The 20,920-nt window shown below is 42.1% G+C and overlaps 1 long non-coding RNA gene across 1 annotated transcript; it reads right to left on the reverse strand.

Annotated features, from left to right (window-relative positions):
* Nucleotides 1-3,387: 3,387 nt before the first annotated feature.
* LOC140844382 (uncharacterized) lies at nt 3,388-6,525 on the reverse strand. Its single transcript, XR_012122595.1, has 2 exons — nt 3,864-6,525; nt 3,388-3,785 (listed from the first exon to the last, which is right to left on the reverse strand). It is a non-coding gene; the product is annotated as an uncharacterized lncRNA (long non-coding RNA).
* Between the last annotated feature and the right edge of the window lie 14,395 nt (nt 6,526-20,920).

Genomic DNA, 20,920 nt, shown 5'->3' on the forward strand with positions numbered 1-20,920 from the left:
CAACTATACAGGTAATGTTAACAAAACTTTAGCTAGTGTTACCAGTTTGCCATATTTGTTCCTGATCATACTCTTCAACAGAAACAAAATATCAAGGATGCATCTAAAGTATCTTGTCTACCAATAGCCCCTTTACCCTGTTCTACCTTCCTTCCCCAGAGGCAGCCACCAACCTGAAGTTTCCATATATCTGTGTAATAGACTGCTATTCGCTTACTCAAAAGTCATCTCCACTTATTCCTTGCAAACAGAACCCACTTTGATTAGTGGTAGTAATATGCCCAGCAGTATAATATTTCCTTGATTCCTTGCACAAAGGGTTAACTATGTAATGTAGTTTGTCAATGAGATCTAAGGAGACCTGGAAAGACATTCCTGGAAAAACTTCTGAATGGCAGCAGGCTCACAACTTCATGTCTTCTGCCCTTGCCCTTCTTCCCGTCCAGAATACAGATGAGGTCTCTAGAGGTGGGACTGTTGTCATGTGCCCATAAATTAATATATGCATGCTAGGGATGGCTGAGTAGACAGACAGAAGGAGCAGGGCTTGAACTACGTGGAGGAGCATTGAACCAGCCTAGGATTACCCATTATAGGCGAAAAATAAACTCTGAATTTGTTTAAGCCACGTTTTGGGGCTGTTGTGTGTGTGTGTGTTTTAGGATTTTTTCCCCTAAGTATAGGATTCTTCCTTTTCCACATTAGCTTGTACCTATAAAATATATAATATTGTTTTAGATATTTAACACTTTACATTAATGGAATCATTCTGTATCATGGGCAACCTGCTTTTTTAAAATTCAGTACTATGATTTCAAAATTAATCCACATTAATAGATGTAGGTCTAGATCATTCATTTAAACTACTGTGTGGTAGCCCATTGTTTGAAAATGGTATGGTTTGGTTGTTGTTGGTGTATTTCATTCATTCTCCTATTGATGTACATTTAGATTACTTAACTGTTTTTTAGTTTACAATTCTGCAATAAATATCCTGACATTTATCTCCTGTACACATGTGGTAGACTTTCTTCAGGTAAAGACCTTAAAATAGAGGAGTATAAACTTCTTCCATTCAACTAGATAGAGCCAAATTATACTCCAAAGTGGCCATGGCAATTTACACTCCAACCAGGCATATACAGGTTCTTCTTTCTCCATACCTACAGCAGTGCTTGATATTATCAATTATAAATTTTGACAATCAGATGGATGTGATATTTTACTATTTTTATTTGCATTTCCCTGATTATTCTGAGGCTGAACATTCTTGAAATGCTTATTAGCTATTCAGTTTTCTTCTACAAATTGTCTTGTGTCCATAAATATAAATTATTTAAGTATTATAGGTTGCTGATATTTTCCTTCTCATTAAAATTAGGAATAGGACATGGATATCTGTTGTAACTCTTGTTATTTACCATTGTGCATTAATGTAATACAATTGTTAGACAAGATGATGATTGCACAATGTAGTTAGACAAGATACTAATTACACAGGGTAGTGAAATAAGTAATGTAAATATGAACCTAGAAACCCCCCCCAAAACAAAACCCAAAAAGGCTAATGAATTTTGTAAAAACTGAGTAAAATGGTTACAAGATTAATAGACACAAATCAGTATGTCTTATATAAGCCAGTAAGACCAATAAAGAAGTATAATAGAAAAAGGCATAATTTCTTATAACAACTGAAAAATTACTAGTAGTTTATAAGACAAATAATAAAATTTATAAAATAATAAAACTTTACCAAAGACTGTAAATAAATAGGCCCATATTATTTTAGGATAGAAAGACCTTGTATATGAAGAAAGAGGTGAATATCCTACATTTTCTATTCACACATTCAGCGCAGTTCCAATAAAAATTCCAACAGAATTTATTTTCAACTCTACAAAACAATTATAAAAATATACATGTGAAAATACCCAAAATTCTGAGAAAGACTAATTAGAGTGGCTTGCTTTAGCAGATTAGCAGATATTAAAATGCATTATGAAATCAAACCAATTAAAAATATGTGTTACTGGTGCAAAACAGAATGAACAATGGAAAGAATACAATGGCAAACTTAGAACTAGGTGTATGTCTGTAAAGGTAGCTTTTCAAAGTGCTAGAGAAAACAAAGAGTAATAAATGAAGTTAAGGGATTAGCTAGCCAATAGAAAAAAATCTGGATTTCTACCTCACTGACTATATCAACATGAATTCCTGCTGAAACCAAAAAATATTAAACCATTGGTGAATGCTTTTATAATCTTGTGTTGGGGAAGACCTTTCTAATTTTGTCTCAGATCAGAAAACATAATAGGAAAGATTGGTAAACTTGAGTATACTTAAAAAATGAAACTTCTGTGTGAAAATAAACCCCATAAAAGGTTGGAAGGTAAAAGGCAACTTGGAAAATTCACTGCAAAATGTTAGACAGAGAATCAGTATTCCAGATGAATAAAGAGCTCTTAAAAATCAATAGGGAAAATATTTTAAGTTTTAATGGAAAAATGGGCAAAATACTCTAAGGCAAGTTGTTAAAGAAACACAAAGATGTTTAGCCTCAAAAATAATCAAAGAAGTGCTAGTAAAATGCAAATGGTCTTTTTCCCTCCATCAAACTGGCAAAGATTGAAATGATTGATAAACTCATATTTGCAATTGTGGAGGGCAGCAAGTCTTCTGCAGTATTGTCGAGAGTTTAAAACAGCCCTATCACCTAAGGAAAGTAGTAGAGCAGTATATATTGAAGTGTAAAATACTTCAATCTGCGTGCAACACACTTCTGGGAATTTACCCTAAGGAGATGAATGCGCATGACTACTCTATTTACAATATTGAATAATAGCCTGGTAAAGTCAATTATTAAGTAGGAATTTCATACAGCTCTTAAAAGTGGATTCCATATGACTGAAAAGATATTGTTGAATGAAAAAGGAAGGTTTCAGAATACAGGCTGTGTAAAATTATATTAGTAGATTTTTATGCCCATTTATGAATAGAAAGATATTTAAAAGAATGCTTCGTCTTCTCCCCACCCAAATTAAAATAATAAAAACTAATACATATTTCATATTTAAAAATACCAAATGCTATAGAAATGTAAATTAAAAGGTGAAAGTACTTCTCTTGTTTCTCTGACTCCCCACAACACCTGCCCTCAGAGGTAAGCAGTGTTAAGAAATGGAGTTATAACCTTAAATCTTAAAATATTTATCTACTCTTATGTTACCACGGATGGATTTAGAGATGTACTGATATTTAGAAATTTATGTTCTGCTTTAAAAAATAACTTATGGTGTCCCGTCCAGCGGGACTTAGTTATTTGTGGGGACGAGGGGGATCCGACCTGAAAGAAAATGGGGGCGAGAGAAGAGCGAAGGCAAGACAGTATTCTGATCAAGCCTTCAAATTTTATTGTAAGACGGGGGTAGATATACACCAGTGTTCAGGGGCAGAGTGGGCCATAGGATACTTGTAGGCAGGGGATTGGCTGCATAGCAGGGGTGGCGCAGCGAGTTACATTCTGATTGGTATATGATAATGGGGAAGGAGGGGGAGAAGAGTATCTCTTGGCGCGCGCGGGCTTCCTTGTTGGCGCGCGCGGGCTCGTAGCTAATCTCCAAGAAGTGAAGCAGGAACCTCATGAACTGTGGCCATCTTGTTGTCTTTGTGTGGCTCCCAACATCTCCTCTCTTTCTATTTATTTTAGAAAGGTGGGCCTTAATCGAGTGAGGGAATAGAGGCCTGGCTCCTCCAGCAGGGTAACATCCTGCAAATGCTCTCGGTATCTTTTAAGGAGGAGAGGCAGAGCTGAAAGCCAAATTGACCTTAATATATCAAGGCTTTATGTACATATGGATACCAACCTCTATGCAAGCCAGGCGTATTCTCAGGGAGGACCAGAGAGGTTCTAGGAAGAACCCTCCCTTGCGGTACTTTGTCTCGCACTCATCTCGATGCCCATACCCTCATAGTTAGGGGTATGTCTGGCTCTGGCTGACCAGCATATAGGCCACATTAAGTACGGTGCCAGAATCGATGGTACCATGGTTGAGGCGCCTGTAAAGTTGAAAACCGGAGACCGGGAGCATTGGTTGGCTCGGTGTAAGACTCTTCATCACAGGCTGTAAGTCTGTGATAATGAACAGCAACCGCTGGCTTGACGAGCTGGTCAACTTGCTCTCGAATAAAAACTGTCAGTTTTCTTAAGGCCCAAGGGCCAAGAGACACTAAAAGGAAGAATCCTGCCAAGGGTCCAAGGATGGTGGGGATCAGAGTAGTTAACCAAGGGGTGGCAGAGGTCCAGTTTTTATACCAGGCCTCATCCTTTTCTCTTTGTTTTTGCCTGGCTTCTAGGTTTTTCTTAACTTTATCAATGCTATCCTGCACTAACCCTGTTTTGTCTTTATAGAAGCAACATTCTTCTTTAAGAGCAGCGCAGAGACCTCCTTCTTTCAGGAAAAGGAGGTCTAACCCTCGGCGATTTTGGAGCACTACCTCAGAGAGAGAGACAACAGATTCTTTCAGGCTGTCTAAACCCTCTTGCAGATTTTGTATGTCTTTATCAATAGCCTGACTAAGAGCATAATATTGTTGTTTAGAAGTAATTATGGAGGCAATGCCTGTTCCAGCCCCAGCTGCTCCTAATCCTAATAATACAGATAAGGTAATGGCGGTTACTGGCTCACGCTTAGTGCGAGTAGAGCCCGAGTAATATGGAAGGAGGTCTTCGGTGGGATGTATGGAAATCTTGGGCATGAGCATGACTAAAACACAATATTCATTGTTAGATATTAATAAGCGCGGGTTAACGGAGGGCGTTATGCCAAAGGAGCAAGCAAAATAAGTACCGTTGGGCGCGACAAGGAATTCATAGGACAGCGGGGGTGAGAAGGAGCTGTTACAAATGGGTACTAGCTGAGGGGGTAGACGCAAGAGGGGGCTATGTATACAGAGGCCTATTCCCGAAAGCTGCGTCAATGTGAGACCCGGAGAAGTTTCTGAAAAACGGGAGGGGTCTGACCAGCGAGTCTTGCTGGAGTCATTGGTAAGTATGAGGTCTGCTGAGGTGTTTACTAAAACTGCTATCCCTTCGTAAAACGGGGGAACGGGGGAGAAACATAACCAGCACTCGCTATATCCAGTGGAGTTAAGGGATTTTGCAGTCACATTAGCCAGGCCTTTAAGGATTTCGCCTGTGGAGGGTAAAACCGGGGGGAGCAAGGCCTGGAAAACAGTACTAGTAGACAGGGGAGAAGGGTTAGAAGGTCTTGGGTCTCTTGCCTTAGGGGCAATAGGGCCAAGGACAACGTGCTTGTTGGCGTTTGGAATGGATCGAATTAATTTGATTTTAAAAGTGAGCCCAGGGTCCTTTCCTGAAACATAAAGCCTTAGCCCCCATTCATGTCCCCTGAGCCATCCATCAATAGGGGCCCTTTTTCCCTTGTCAGTAAAGGTAATGGAGAGCGGTGTACATCGCCCCCTTGTAGATTGGGTGCTTTGACATTCTGGGGTAACAGTTGAGTTAGGCTTGGGATTCCAAGCCCTACTTACAGTTATATAATCCCAGGTGGAGCTAGGCTTCCAACTAGCATCTCCCGTAGTCTCACACCCCCAGGAGTCACAGAAATAGGAGTCTCTATATCCACATTTATAGTTAAGGGCTCGATCTCTATGAGCTCCCGGGCAGACATAAAATTCTGTTTCTCTGAGGTAGGTTCTCCTAGGGGTGTTGTTACACCCAGGAGAGGTGGTAGATTGTCCCTCAGGGTAGGTCTCAGGGGAGGTGGAAAAAGGAAAGTAAATGTCTGGGGTCCCCCAGGCCGCAGAAGCTCCAGCGGCCAAGTCACAGAGATCAGGGGCAAGAACAGGCCATGGGGGGGTACTTGCTAAGGTGGAAGAACTGAAAACGACGTCTCCTGCTTCATTGGTGACTGTCCAGGTGAAATTGGAAATCTGATGGGTCCAAACGGGGCGAAAGGTCATGATGAGGGTCAATAGTGTACATATCTTCATTTTTGCCTCCTGAAAATAAACAGAAAGGGAAGGCTTCTCAGGGGTTAATATGCCCTGGACTGGAATTATTATTGTTTCTGCCTCTATTTGTGTCTAGGAGTTTAATGAGCCTATCTGGGAGCCATCGGGCATTTTGTGCCTTAGCATCATATATACAAGCATGTCCTTTCCCCCATATGAGCACAGGGTCAGGCCCGTGCCATGTATTGGTCATCGGATCTCTCCACATAGCTTGTGCATAATTATCTGCCGTGGAGGGATGCCAAAGGCGATCAGCAGCGGTTTTACCCGCGGAGTCATAAGTAAGGAAATTGAGAACAAACAGTGCATGATTTAGGAGTGTCTTTGCATTACCTGTTCTCGGATAGAGTACTTCTCCCCCCGACTGAAGTTTGAATAACATGTTTTTAAGGGTTAAGTGGGCTCTTTCAACAATGCCTTGGCCTTGGGGATTATAGGGAATTCCTGTTACGTGCTTAATATCTAACTGCGCACAGCAGTTTAAAGCTAGAGCTGGCGTATCCAGGCCCATTGTCAGTTTTTAAGATTTTAGGTTGTGGTAGATATGCCAGGCATGAGAGAACATGGGTAATAACATTTTTAGTTGCCTCTCCCGTTTGCAAGGATGCACATAGGAAACCACTACATGTGTCAATAGACACATGGATATATTTTAATTTACCAAAGGGAGGGTAATGAGTGACATCCATTTGCCATATCTCTCCTGGAACTAACCCCCGGGGGTTGATTCCGTTATGAGGCTCTGGGAGGAGAGTTAGACATCCTTGACATTGTCGAACTATTTGGCGGGCCTGTTCTCGGGTGATTGAAAATTTGAGTCTAAGAGTGTGAGCATTGAGATGATGTAGTTCATGAGCCCGTTGGGCTGCAGCCAAGGGTGAGTCTGGCGTGACAGAGGCTACTAATTGAGTCGCCAGATCAACCTTGTCATTGCCTTTGGCAAGCGGCCCTGGAAGGCCAGTGTGAGCGCGTATGTGCCCGATGAAAAAAGGGGCATCGCGGCTTAAAATTAATTTTTGCAATTTTGCGAATAGGGGGGAAGCATTTGTAGAGGGACGTATGTAAGGCACTGTCTCTAATAGGGGAACAGAGGTTGCTACATAGGCACTATCAGTGTAAAGGTTAAAGGGGGCATCTATTAAAAGCTCAAAAACCTTGATTATTGCAGTTAGTTCAACAAGTTGTGCAGAAGAGAGGTCTGTCTGTATTCGAGTAACTTGCCCATTAATACTGAAAGCGGCTATACCGGAGGAGGACCCATCAGAGAACACCATTACAGCCCCAGCAATTGGCGTGGTTTTAGTCCTTTTGGGAAAGACAACCGGGGTCTTTTGAAGGAACTGGACTAATCTGTCTGCAGGGTAATGATTGTCTATTGTCCCCTGGAAGGAGGTGCAGCTAATTGCCCAATCATCATCATGTTGAATAAGCCATTGTAATTGAGATGTATTGTATGGGAGGGTTATAACTTCAGGGTCTCTCCCAAACAACTTGAGAGCTGCCTCTCGGCCTAAACGTAAGAGGGCAGCAACTAATTGAGGATAGGTAGCTAAGACTCTAGGGGGGGAGGCTGGCAAATGAACCCAAAATAGTGGATGGTTCTGCCAAAGGACTCCTGTAGGGGAGAAGGGGGTAGGGAAAATGAGCAGCCACAAACTTAGATGTGGAGAGAAGTAGCTAATGGTCTGTTCAGAAATAGCCCGCTCTACAATGGTTAATGCCCTTTGTGCTTCTGATGAAAGCGAGCGGGGGGAGGAAGGATCAGGGTCTCCACGTAGGACATCAAACAAAGGCTTTAACTCTCCGGTGGTCAGCTTTAAATAAGGCCTGAGCCAGTTGATGTCTCCTAGCAGACGCTGAAAATCATTAAGAGTGTTTAAGGAGCTTCTCTTTAACTGAATTTTTTGAGTGAGGATTTTATTAGAAAATAATTCAAAGCCTAAAAATAGTTGGGGGGGGTGGACCTGGACCTTTTCTGGGGAAATTTGTAGTCCTCGATCTCGGAGGGCAGAGACTAGCTGTTGACTGGCCGCATAGAGCTGTTGCTGGTCAGGACCGGCAAGAAGAATATCGTCCATATAATGGATAATATACAAAGTGGGGAAGAGCAACCTAAAGGGGTCTATAGTCTGGGCTACAAACTTTTGGCAAAGAGTGGGGCTGTTGGCCATTCCTTGTGGGAGAACTCTCCACTGAAACCGGGGAGAAGGCCCTACACAATTGGTAATGGGTATACTAAAGGCAAAACGTTTGCAATCATCAGGATGCAAAGGTATGGAGAAAAAGCAATCTTTTAGATCAATTACTAATTTGACATACCCTTTAGGAATGGCTATTGGAGAGGGAATTCCCGGTTGTAATGCGCCCATAGGGACCATGGTCTTATTAACCGCCCTGAGGTCTTGTAGGAGCCTCCACTTGCCTGATTTCTTTTGGATTACAAAGATTGGGGTGTTCCAAGGGGATGTAGAAGGTTCAATATGTCCAGCAGCCAGCTGTTCCTGCACTAACTCTATGGCTGCATTTAATTTTGTAGTGGTAAGGGGCCATTGATCGATCCAGACAGGAACATCACTTTTCCAAGTAATCTTGTCTGCCTGGAGTGCAGGAGGAGCAACGGCCCTTACGAAAAATGTTTTTCAAACCCTAAACCTGAGCGGTCTATCTTAGGCGTGGCCAGTATCGGGTTGGGATCTCCCTGTTTTAGTTTGCCCAACCCCTGACCAGGGAGGTAACCCTGTGAAAGCATCTGCTGTGTTACAACTTCATTAGGGCTACACATGATGACTTTCATTTGAGAAAGGATATCTCTTCCCCAAAGATTTACTGGCAACCCAGGAACTACGAAGGGTTGAATGAATCCGGTATTTCCTTCTTCGTCTTCCCAGTTTAGTAACTGTGAGCTCTGTAAGGTGTTTCTTGACTGTCCAATTCCTTGTAGATGGGTCAAGGAAGCGTGTAAGGGCCAGCTGGAGGGCCATGAAGCCTGAGATATGACCGTAGAGTCGGCCCCCGAATCTAAAATTCCTTCAAATACTTTTCCTTGGATCTTAAGCTTAAGAGTGGGGCGTTCTTTAGTAATGGCTTGGATCCAATATAAGTCTGAAGAACCTGGGGTAGAGGAGCCTCGCTTCTTATGAATAGCAGGGTGAGATGTACTTAAAGGGAGGGGGAGTGCCTGCGCAAGGCGCTGACCTTTCATAATGCTGACAGGGCACCGGGGAGCACTAGCAAGAATTTTTATTTCTCCAGTATAGTCATTGTCAACTAAGGAAGGGTGGACAATAAGGCCGTTTATTGTGGTGGAAGCTCGCCCTAAAATTAGAAAATAAGTATCTTTGGGAGGTGGGCCATAAATTCCTGTGGAAATAATTGTAACTCCCTCTTCAGGCGTTAATATTGTTGAGGAGGAGGCACAGAGGTCAAGTCCTGCACTCCCGGGTGTGGCCCGATAGAGGGCGGGAGTGCTACAGCTAGGCTGTTCCCCGAGGCCGGCTGAAATGGAATTGGCTGGGGGGCCCGGGGCTGGCCCCTCAGCCCGTTTCCCTGAAAAGGGGGGGTGAAAGGATTTGTGGTACTGTAAAAGGGATTTGTTGGATTGTTACGGCACTCTTTGGCCCAGTGCCGCCCCTCATGGCAGCGAGGGCAAATACCGGGGACTGACCCGACTCTAGGAGGAGGAGCTGTGGTAGAGCATTGGCGAGCGAAATGGCCTGGCTGTCCACATTTAAAGCAGTTACGCATAGGCGGTGCGCCCCTGGGGAAGGAAGGAGGATAAGAAGCCGGGGGAGTCTGAACAGCGGCACCTACAGCTAAAAGGGCTTGGACTTTGGATGTAAAAGGATCGACATCTCTACACATTCTCAGCATTTCATCAAGAGTTTTGTCTCGAGTCTTACCGCGGAGGACGGCTCGACATGCCGAATTGGCGTTTTCATAGGCTAGCTGTTTTACAATCTTATCATTGGCAGCCGCGGAACCAAGGGTCCTTTCGGCGGCCTCTAACAGTCTGCTAACAAATTCGCTATAGTCTTCTTGCGAGCTTTGAGTGATCTTAGTTAGAGGAGTGTTAGCAGTCCCGGAAGCAGGGAGTGATATCCAAGCGCCCAAAGCGGCATCTTTCACTTGAGATAAAAGACCAAGGGGAAGGCGCTGCTGTCTGGTTTCAGAGATATATCTGCCCTGTCCCGTAAGCTTATCAAACGTCCAGGACGCTGTTGGGGAATGAGGGTCTTTTACATTGGCAGCAGCGATGGTCTGACAGCGGTCAGCAAAATCTGCTTTCCAAGTTAGAAACTGACCACGGGTAAGCACAGCCTGGACTATACGCAGCCATTCACCTGGGAGTAAATGTCCTCCTCGAGACAGCGAATCAAGAACAGAAAGGGTAAAAGGGGCATTGGGGCCATAAGCTTTAACGGCCGCGTTCAGCTCTTTTAAGCTTTTGAAATGGATTTTGTGAAATTCTCTAGGGCCATCGGCAGGCTTGGCCGGCTCTGGCTCAGCCTGCTCTTCCCCCTCACTTTCTAATTCCTGAGCAGCAGGGGCGTCTTCACCATCGCTTTCAAGATCGCCCTCTTCCGGACTACGTGTTGTGGAGGTGGGGCCAGAGCGGGCGGAGGCCCGGGTAAGAACAGGAAAGAGCAGTTTTTTAGGTTTTGTGGCTGTAAGCGGTTTCTTAGAGAGGCTCTTTTGCGAAGGTAATAAGGGACGAACTGGTTGGGAGACAACCAATTTTTGGAGATGGCAAGTTATTCTTTGTTCTACTATCTGTGCTATTAGGTCTTCAGTGCTGGTAGGGGGGCTAACAGGACCGGGAGCCGGAGGGGGTAGCGGAGGGGCCGACGGGGGCAAAAAGGCCGAGGCGCAAACATTGGGAGGCCGAATAGGGGGAGTGTAAGAAGGGGGGTTAAGCGACGGGGCGGCAAGGGGCCAATCTGGGTTGTGATACCTGGCCGCCTCGTCTTCTAGTTCGGCCGCGTCTCCCGGATCTAAAGGTTCGCTATTTTGGCTCTTAGTCACGACCGGAAAAACCTTTTGTGTATCGACAAAGTCCGAATCTCGAGGGAGAGGCGGATAAATGCAACATTTGGGAGGGGTATCATGGAGGGCACCGAGCAAAGATGGTGTTAGGCTAGGGGAGGGGGATTTAGCTGATTTTGGAGCAGGGGGATCACTCGAAAGAGACGATTTTGAGGCCGCCCGAGATAGGGGGCGGAGGCAATATTCTGCCACTGACAAGAGTTGACGTTTATCAGGGTCAGTATTTTCAACAATATCTCTGATAAGACTCCAATAGGAAAATACTGAAACAGGAACAGAGTCAGGGCCGTTTTTGATAAGATAATCATTTAAATCTCTACCTACTTTCTGCCATTTTTTAGGATGAATTTCGGGGCCATTAACAATAAACCACGGACAGACTTCATCAACAAAAATAAAAAACTTTACCAAGTCTTTCTTTTTAACTCGAACTCCTCTCTCCCTAAGCGAACTTTTTAGGTCTCTTATGAAGACCGCTTCTTTACTTAATCTAGTTCCCATTTTCTTATAAGGCGGCCGGTACTCACCAGGGATGACGACCTCCGTGAGCGGCGAAAGGCGTCTCCTATTGTTTCATCAAGAAGGGGTCTGGCCAGACGATATCTTACTCGGGGGTCCGCCTGCGAAGGATCCGCGCCTCTGGCCCCACGTTGGGCGCCACTTGTCCCGTCCAGCGGGACTTAGTTATTTGTGGGGACGAGGGGGATCCGACCTGAAAGAAAATGGGGGCGAGAGAAGAGCGAAGGCAAGACAGTATTCTGATCAAGCCTTCAAATTTTATTGTAAGACGGGGGTAGATATACACCAGTGTTCAGGGGCAGAGTGGGCCATAGGATACTTGTAGGCAGGGGATTGGCTGCATAGCAGGGGTGGCGCAGCGAGTTACATTCTGATTGGTATATGATAATGGGGAAGGAGGGGGAGAAGAGTATCTCTTGGCGCGCGCGGGCTTCCTTGTTGGCGCGCGCGGGCTCGTAGCTAATCTCCAAGAAGTGAAGCAGGAACCTCATGAACTGTGGCCATCTTGTTGTCTTTGTGTGGCTCCCAACATTATGGAAGTATTACTTGCATATGTAAAGGTGCAGAAATCACAACTGTACATCTCAGTCAATTTTCACAAACTGAATACACCTAGGTAACCGGTTCAAGATAAAGCACCACCACCCCAGGACACCTCCAGCACTCCAGGAGACTTTGTGCCTCTTTTCCAGTCACTACTCTGGTGATGCTAACTCTAACAGGGGTGGGTAATTTAGATATTTTTGTATTTTAAAGAAATGTAACAACAGTATGTGTGCTTTTGAATCTAGCTTGTTTTGCTCAAGATAATATATCTGAGGTACATCCATGCTGCTACATGTAGTTGTAGATCGTTTATTCCCATGGCTGTCTAGTATTCCATTCTGTGACCACACTTCAACATATTTATCCATTGCACTTTTGATGGACTTCTGTGTAGTGTCCAGTTTGGAGTTCTTCTAAATGGTGTGACTGTGAACATTCTTGTTCATGTCTTTTGGGCTATAAACCAAGGGGTCTTACAGTGTGATAATATTCAGCTTGGTGCACTATACTTCAAAGACATTTTCCAAAGCCCTGTTATACCCCTTGCGATGGTAACTTGCATGTGTTGACTTCTGTCAGCCACAGTATCTAGATATTTGGTCAAATGTTATTCTATATGTTGTGTGAAGTTATATTTAGATGAGATTGACATTTAAATCAGTAGACTTTGATTAAGCAGGTTACCCCCCTAATATGGGTGGGCCTCCTCCACCAGTTGAAAGCCTGGCCTGCTTGGAGGAAGAGGCCACATTGGGCAGACAGATATTGGGCCGCAACTGCAGCTCTCCCCAGCTCTCCAGTCTGCCGGCCTCCACAACTGCATGAGCCAACTCCTAAAATGAGTCTCTCTCTCACTATATGCATGTCTGATTGGTTCGATTTCTTTGGAAAATCCTGACTAATACGCCCCTACCAGCCATTGTTCAAGAATTACTTTTCTTCCTCCACACACTCCCTAAACTTGGTATTTTCTGTCTCCCATTTTAACTGGCTAGTGGGTGTAGTACCACTTGTTTTTAGCAACATACCATGGACAACATTCCACATCAGGATATTTGGCTTTCACTTGACTTTACAGACTATAGATCTTCATTTCATGTATATAACAAATTTTATTTAACTGCTTCCTAATAATGGACATTTAGGTTATTTCTAGTTTTTCATTATATATATAATGTTGCAATGAAAACAATTGCACAGAAGTCTTTTAAAATTTCATGAATGTTTCTCTAGGCTACATTCCTAGAATTAAAAATTGGGGCCAATTTTAAAATACGTATTTAAATGCTTAATTCTCTACCCCACTACCAGGTAAGGCATATTTTTAAAACCACTCTTTCATTTTTATTCTATTTGCATTTCTTTTGTTATTTACTAGGTTGACTTCTAAAAATATGTATTAGACATACATGTTTCTTTTACATGTATATGTCTTATCCACTTTTTGTATTGAATTAGTTTGTGCCTTTCTAAATGATATATATGAGTTCTGTAGGCATTATAGATATTATTGTGTTGAATAATTTGTGATGCAAATTATTAAGGACACAGTGTGGTGTACTTGTTAAGCAAAAGGGTTTTGGAATCAAAATTTGTTTAAAACTCAGACTCATCAGTAGCTACTTGCATAACCTTAGTGAAGTTATTTACCCCTAACCCCAACCCAAACTTCAGTTTTGACAACTGTACGTATAATAATTTTCCTTATAATGGCATAATTGTAAGAATTAGATGTTGTGTGTGGAAACGTAAAACACCTAGCCACTGTCTGTTATTCAAAAATGTTTGTTATTGTTATTGTAATTTTCTTACAACTTTGTATATGATTTCTTGAGCGGTTGAGAAAGCTTTAATTTTTATGTTAAATCAACCTTCTTCATGACCCCTTGATCTTATCTCATCCACTAAGCTAACAAAATATTGCCCTTTTGTTTCTTCTAGTATTTACATAATTTTATGTCCTTTGAGGTTACCAACCCATACAGAATTTATTTTTTTATATGTTAGAGAGATTTATCTTCATCTTTTCCCCAACAGAGAGCCAAATACCAAAAGCCATTTCTCTAATAATCAGTCATCTCCTCACAGACTTTAAATGTCACCATTTTACTACTAAAATAATTTTTGTCCTTGTGTTTCTAGACTCTTTTCTGTTCCCATTGATCTATTTCATTTTCACACTGGTACCAGGTTGTCTAATTTTATTGCTTCAGGGCAATTTTGTATACATGCTGGTCAAGCCTCCTTTTATTCTTCCTTATAACAGGTTCTCAACTGTTATTGCAGGTTAATGCTTCCCAGTACAATGCAGACTCAACTAGCCGAATCAACCTCCTGTGGCATATGTCACCCCTCCTTGTTGGTTCTTTCTAGTATCTTTCTGATCTTTTAATCTGTATGTTGATGTTTTGCTTCAAAGAATTTATGTCCTCTTTAATTTCTCTGGGAAGGTAGTTTTGATTTCAGCTTTTTCTTTTTTGTAGTCTCAGTGCTGTATCTCATGCTAGCTCCTGTCTGCTAATTATTTATCTACAATGGGGACAGTGCCACCATCTAGAGCTGTATGCTTAAGCACTCCACAACTCCAGGAGGCATCGCTCATGTAGATGCAGTGCAGATCTTGCAAAACAGTTAAACAGCAGGCCTAGGGACCAGGTGGATGGGAACTTCTATGTGCTCAAGAAGAACATGCATTAATTCTCCTTGACTCTTCTGTCTGGTAACCTAGACATTACTTTAATTGTTCCCTTCCAAGTTGAGCTAGAGAATCATTTGCATCACAGTTTGTAATCTCTGTACAGTATTTTAGTTATCATCAAGGGACAGGAAGCAAGGACCGGAACAACCATTATACTGAGGCAAACAATTCAGAAAGGTTGTTTATGACACTGTGGCAGAGACCCTGACCTGAGCTCACACCTACCCTATACTGCCCAGGTCCCCTTTGCAGTTGGGTGTGGCCAAATGATAAGTTCTCCCCAAGGAAATACGAGCTTAAGTCATGGGTGTCATCATCAGGCTGAAGTGGCCAAGAGACGGACAAGCCTTCTCCACTGTGGTGTAATGAAAATCATGTATGTATTCTTTGTCCTGGGGCTCTGGCACAGGGCTGCTAAAACCATACAAAGTTATTGCGATATATTGCTATATTCCCTATGCTATCATCCCTGTGACTTACTTATTTTATAATTGAAAGTTTATACCTCTTTGTCCCCTTCACTTATTTCACCATCCTCTTCCTCCCCTCCTCTGTAGTAACCACCAGTTTGATTTTTAATTCTGCCCAGTTAACTTGAGTCACCTGATGCCAAACTGAACTAATGGCCAAGTTAATCTTCTAGAAATTATGTATTCCTATTTCATCCTTACTTTCCAAGCATAACTCTGCTTCTTTCCTCAGTGTATTGTTCCCTGTCCACATTTTATTCTTCTTATTCTTCAAATATGTGCTGCACTTTTTGCCCTTACCCTTCTCCTGTTTTGGATGAGTCTGAGGCAATTCCTATGTCTTCACCACCCACAAACAATGGAATTCATCCCTCCATAGTAAGCGTGAATGCCACTTTCTCCATGAGGTCATTATTGTATAAATTTTTCCTCTCTCACATTTCTTCATAGCTTTGGTATATTATTAATCTTATTTTATGTTGCCTTCTAGTCATTTACATGTTTATATCCACCTCCAAATTATCCAGGAAATAGGTTTTGCTTATTGTTGTATTTTCTTCATGCATAACATAAAGCCTAGCACTAAGGTAGGTGCCATCAGTATCTCGTCTCAATTAACTTATTTAATAAATACCTTTTGAGCACTTACTGTATACCAGGCACCTAATGCAGCGAATCTTATTTCAAAGTTGCCTTATGTATAAAGAGCTTCCATAGTACCTGACCTACAATTTATTCTCAGTATGAATTTTGTGATTGAATGTGGTTACTAGGAGAGGGATTTGCAAACAGCCAGTCTTGGTAAATCAACCATAAAATCTCCTATGTGGCCACTTCCCAACACAGATAGAAAATTTGAAACTCCTTTCTTTAAGACCACTGTAGTCACAGCATATCCCAAATATAAAGGCTCAGCCACTCACTCAAGAATAAATAAGATGCCTGGCCCAGTTCAGAGATCAAGTAGAATGAGGAGATGTCTGTGTGAGGAGGCAGCCTGGTTGGAGTGTGGGTTCCCGAGCAGGGTATGGAGGTGTTGATGCAGAGGGGCAGCCTGGAAGTGGAGATGGAGATCAAGTGGTGCGGGAGGGCCTCCACGCAGATGCCCTGGCGTGGGATGCTGGAACCAGAGTAAGTAGAGGGGAGCATTCACAAAGGGAAGAGGATAGGCCGAGGATAGAAGATGGGTTACAAACCATGGAGTTGATAAAATAAGCAAATATAATAAGGATAATGAGAGCAAGATTTCTCACTATCACAAGAAGAGATTTACAAATATGGAAATCACATAAAATTAACTACAAAAACTAGGATGCAATGACAAGAACAGAGCATTATCCTCTGATGTATCTGCCAAATTGCATAACCTGATTAATTCTGGTCATGAGGAGACATCAGGCATACCAAAATGCAGAGACATGATATGGGATAACCAACCTGTAATCTCCAGAAGTCACAAGTGCAATATATAATTCCTAATAACAAAATGCAACACTTAACCCTAAACTACATCTTTTTTTCTATAAAGAACATTATTGTGACAATTGGAAAAACTTAAATGGAGTTTGAGGCCTAGGTGATATTAACGTACCACAGTAGTTTCCTGATTTTGATGTTCATATTGTGATTATTAAGACAATATCCTTGCTTACAGGAAACTCACACTAAAGCATTCAGGAAATAATGGGGCATCGAGTAGCAATTCACTCTTGAAGTTTTTTTCTACTGAACATGCTACATTCTGGTAGGTTTGAGATGGTTTCAAAATAAAAATATAAGCCAAAGAAAGAATAAAACGGTTTGTGACATTTTCTATCATCTGAAAATCAACTGCAGAACTTCCAGATCCAGTCCCAAGTGTGTTTTCCGCAGGGTGCTCACCGCCCCCAGCGTGGGCATCTCCTCCCCTCAAATGGCTCTCCATGGCACTGGTCCCACTAGCCACTCCCGTCTCCGCTTCACCACTGTTCACTGCACCCTGTCTGCACGGAGAATGTGCTTATTTCTAGAACCCAGATTTTAACCATCTGAAGAGAGTTATAAATGCCTCAGGCATATTTCAGATCATCCAGTGTTCATGCTGACAGAAACGTGAGGTCAGGTTGTCAGACCCCTTAGCAGATATATTATAATCTGTATTTTTTGTCCCATTGTATTATATTTGATTCTCATGAAAACTTCTATTTATTACACAAACCAAATGACATTATGTTATGTATTTACTGACAAATATTCACCTTATAAAAGTTTACACACATAAAATATGTATTATCTTATTTTGGTAGTTAAAACTTTTGAAAATTATCAATGATTTCCAAAAGTTTAAAAATGTGTTTTGCCTTGAGAAGTGAAATATAAATATTGCAATGTATTGGTATAAATGTAGTCTACTCTGTGTGTAAGAAACCAAATTATCTGTCAGGGAAAATATAATATGTTTATTGCCATCTGCCAAGATAAGTAAAAAAATATATAAATCAAGTAACTGAAGTAAGGAAAAACCAAAGTTATTTCCTCATGTGTTGGGGAAAGGAATTGCCTGACTATTAGAGAGACTTATAAATGTAGGTATGCACCTTATAACTCAACTTCAATAAATGCGGTATTATTAGCACTGCTGTGGTTGCTTAACAGAGGAGCTAGAGGTTCACATCACAGGGACGTGAAGTGGGAAACTCATTTGACTACCTTATTTGGCACTATGATGGTCTAGCATGTGTCAGCCTGTTTACTCCATGACATTCCAGTTGACATTAAAGTAGCCCAGTATGTTATCCTACATGTGCCATAATGGCCCCATATATATGCCAAATCAGCTGAAAGGATGTCAGTGTGTGTGTGCCATGCCAGTTTCTTATTCACTGCGATGGGCCCATGTGTCAGTCTGCATGTGCTATGACAACCACATGTATATAGGACAGCACTTGCATATGTCAGCTCGTAAGCACCTTGAGAGCCATCCTATACAGTGTGCATCAGTCTGACACACCATGACACTATCGTGTTGGCCATAATGGCCTAGAGTTTGTTGGGCTGTATGTAAATCGACAGCCAGTGTAAACTGTGACACTACAGGCCCCGCCAGCCGGTATGCTCCATGTCAGCCCTCAGCACTTGCCTTGACAGCTCCATGTACACCGTGGCAGTCTTGCTTGAATCACAGTAGCCATTTTATGTGAGGCAGAGAGGTATTTTGTGTCAGGCTATATGTACTGCCTGAGTAGCTATTACAACATCTTAGCAGAAGAGTGTACAGCATGACAGCCCCGCATGTGTCTAGCAGCCCCTACACGCTGTCACAGTGCAGCTCATCAGCCTGCATGCTCCATCGCAGCCACAGCCTCCTAGGACAGCCTAGCGGAGCCCTGCTGCACGGGCAGTGACAAACACCCTGTGATCACCCACGGTGTGCCAGTCCACATGGCCCAGGGTGATCAGTGCACACTGGGACAGCTTCTAAGGCACCAAGCCTTTCATTCTAGCAAGGCAACTTGGTGTGCTGTTCGTGTGTATGTGCTTGCATGTGTGTCACCCACACCAGTTCTAACTATTACCATTGCCTTGGCTTATGTTTCTGATTACTTGCTTCTTGCTCTCTTTTCCTCTAAGTGGTTGTGTTTCACTTTCTACAGCACTCAGCATTTGCCTTCCTCATTCCAGAAGGCCACACCAGCCAATTGGCCAGCTCTCTCTTTTTTTGAACTAAATTTGCAGTATAAATGAATCAGTAAAGAATGTCACTCGGGGGCTGATGATTTAACAGTTTACAGTTTAACCTCCTTTCCTCTCCTTTGGTTGTCTACAACTATAACCATCTACACACACACACACACACACACACACACACACACATGTTCATACACATCACAGTTTTTTTAAAACTCAAGAATTCCCAGTGCTAAAGAAACAACATATCATCACTGCCATCACCTCCCATGTTTTCCTGCAGCTTCTCATCGCACCCTACTTCTGTACTACACTTTGCCCTGTTTCGTGAATGAAGCTCTGCACATTCCCACCAGTTCATCCTATGCCTTTGTTGGGGAGGACATCTTTCCTCTTCTTTTCAAGGTTCTTTTGCCTGGCCTAAGAATTAAATTGACATGAGACAGATTAATAAGAAAATTTGAATTTAGTTATGTACACATGGGGAATCCACCTAAACATGAGCGATTCCAAAGACAGGCAAAATGAGATATGTATGTTATCCTGACCTGAGAAGGTACAGGTGGGGGCTGGAGCTTCAAAGGGAAGGAAAGCAGCTCATAGAGAAAGAGCAAATGTTTGGTGAACATGGTAAACCAATATTTACTGTGCCTCACAAACGCAGTGGACATAAATAAGAATTTTAACAGACATTGCTAAGTTCCTTCCTATCCACCACCCCTGGTTCATATTCTGTTGTAGTTGTCTACAGTGATAGCTCCCTTCCTGGAACAGCTGCTCTACCTAAGTTCTTTCAGCCACTTAGGAGGGTCAAAGATTCTTCCTGATGTCTTTGTTTCTTAAAATTTATCAACCTAAAATAATCCACATACCAAATAAACCTTTTTTAGGGTGGCAAATTCTGCTCCCCTACATTCTCTTGGCACAGTATACATCTCTGAACATCTCCTTAAATGTTTGAGATCCTTCACTTTTTATCACCAGCTTTCCTCTTCAATGCCTCATGAATCTTGATATCTGACAGTCAAGGGAATAGTATTTCACTAAAAGTATGGAGCCCACATTAAACGTTTGGGTCTAATTGTTAGGTATTTTAGAGGGATATTGGTCCAGCACAATTTCTTCTAACAAGTGGCAACCCACCTCAACCTTCTGTTTCAAAGGGAAGATTGTTCTACCTGAATAAACCTATTAACCAAGAAATATTCTGAGAGGTATGCATAATTTGCTAAGATGATTTTCATTAATTTGTAATAGGAGGAAACTGGTCACACCTACTTTGAATCATTGGAATCAGTTTTTTACAACCTCCCTACCCTTTGGAAAAAATCATTGTTATTTGCAAATATTATCTGTAACTAATATTTTATTCAGGTAATGAAAAAAATGCTGTTGTAACCAAAGGCTCATATTTTAATGAAGTTGACTCTCAATAATTTTTAGTGTTCTAGTCAGTATTCCAATAAATTTGAATTTCAGGCCCACCACCTAATAGCTCTTTGAATGTGGGCCACATAATACATGAGACTCAGTTTCTTCATTTATAATATAAGAACGTTGATAACACCACCTCATAATATTGTGAGAGTTAAATTAGTTCCTTCATTTGCTCAAGAAATATGTATTGAATACCTGCTACATGCTGGTAATTTTTCTCAGTGCTGGGAATACACTGATGAACAAAATAAGGAAAATTCAAGAAACTCGAATTTCTAGTAAGCAGTAATAGTTTTAGTACATTAGAAGTGATGTGCAGACTCAGAGCAGGTTAAGAGATACTGTGAGTTCTGGGATGGAGGTGGGGGAAGTTATCACTGAAAAGCAACATTTCAGTAAAGTATTAAAAAAATACACTGGACTAGGCCAGGCAAACACCTGGGGGGAAGAGTTTTCCAGATATGGGTAACAGCCAGTATAACAGCTTTCGGGTTCAAGGAACCTTAAG

This window comes from Manis javanica, chromosome 11 (assembly GCF_040802235.1).
Source record: "Manis javanica isolate MJ-LG chromosome 11, MJ_LKY, whole genome shotgun sequence".
NCBI classification, from domain to species: domain Eukaryota; kingdom Metazoa; phylum Chordata; class Mammalia; order Pholidota; family Manidae; genus Manis; species Manis javanica.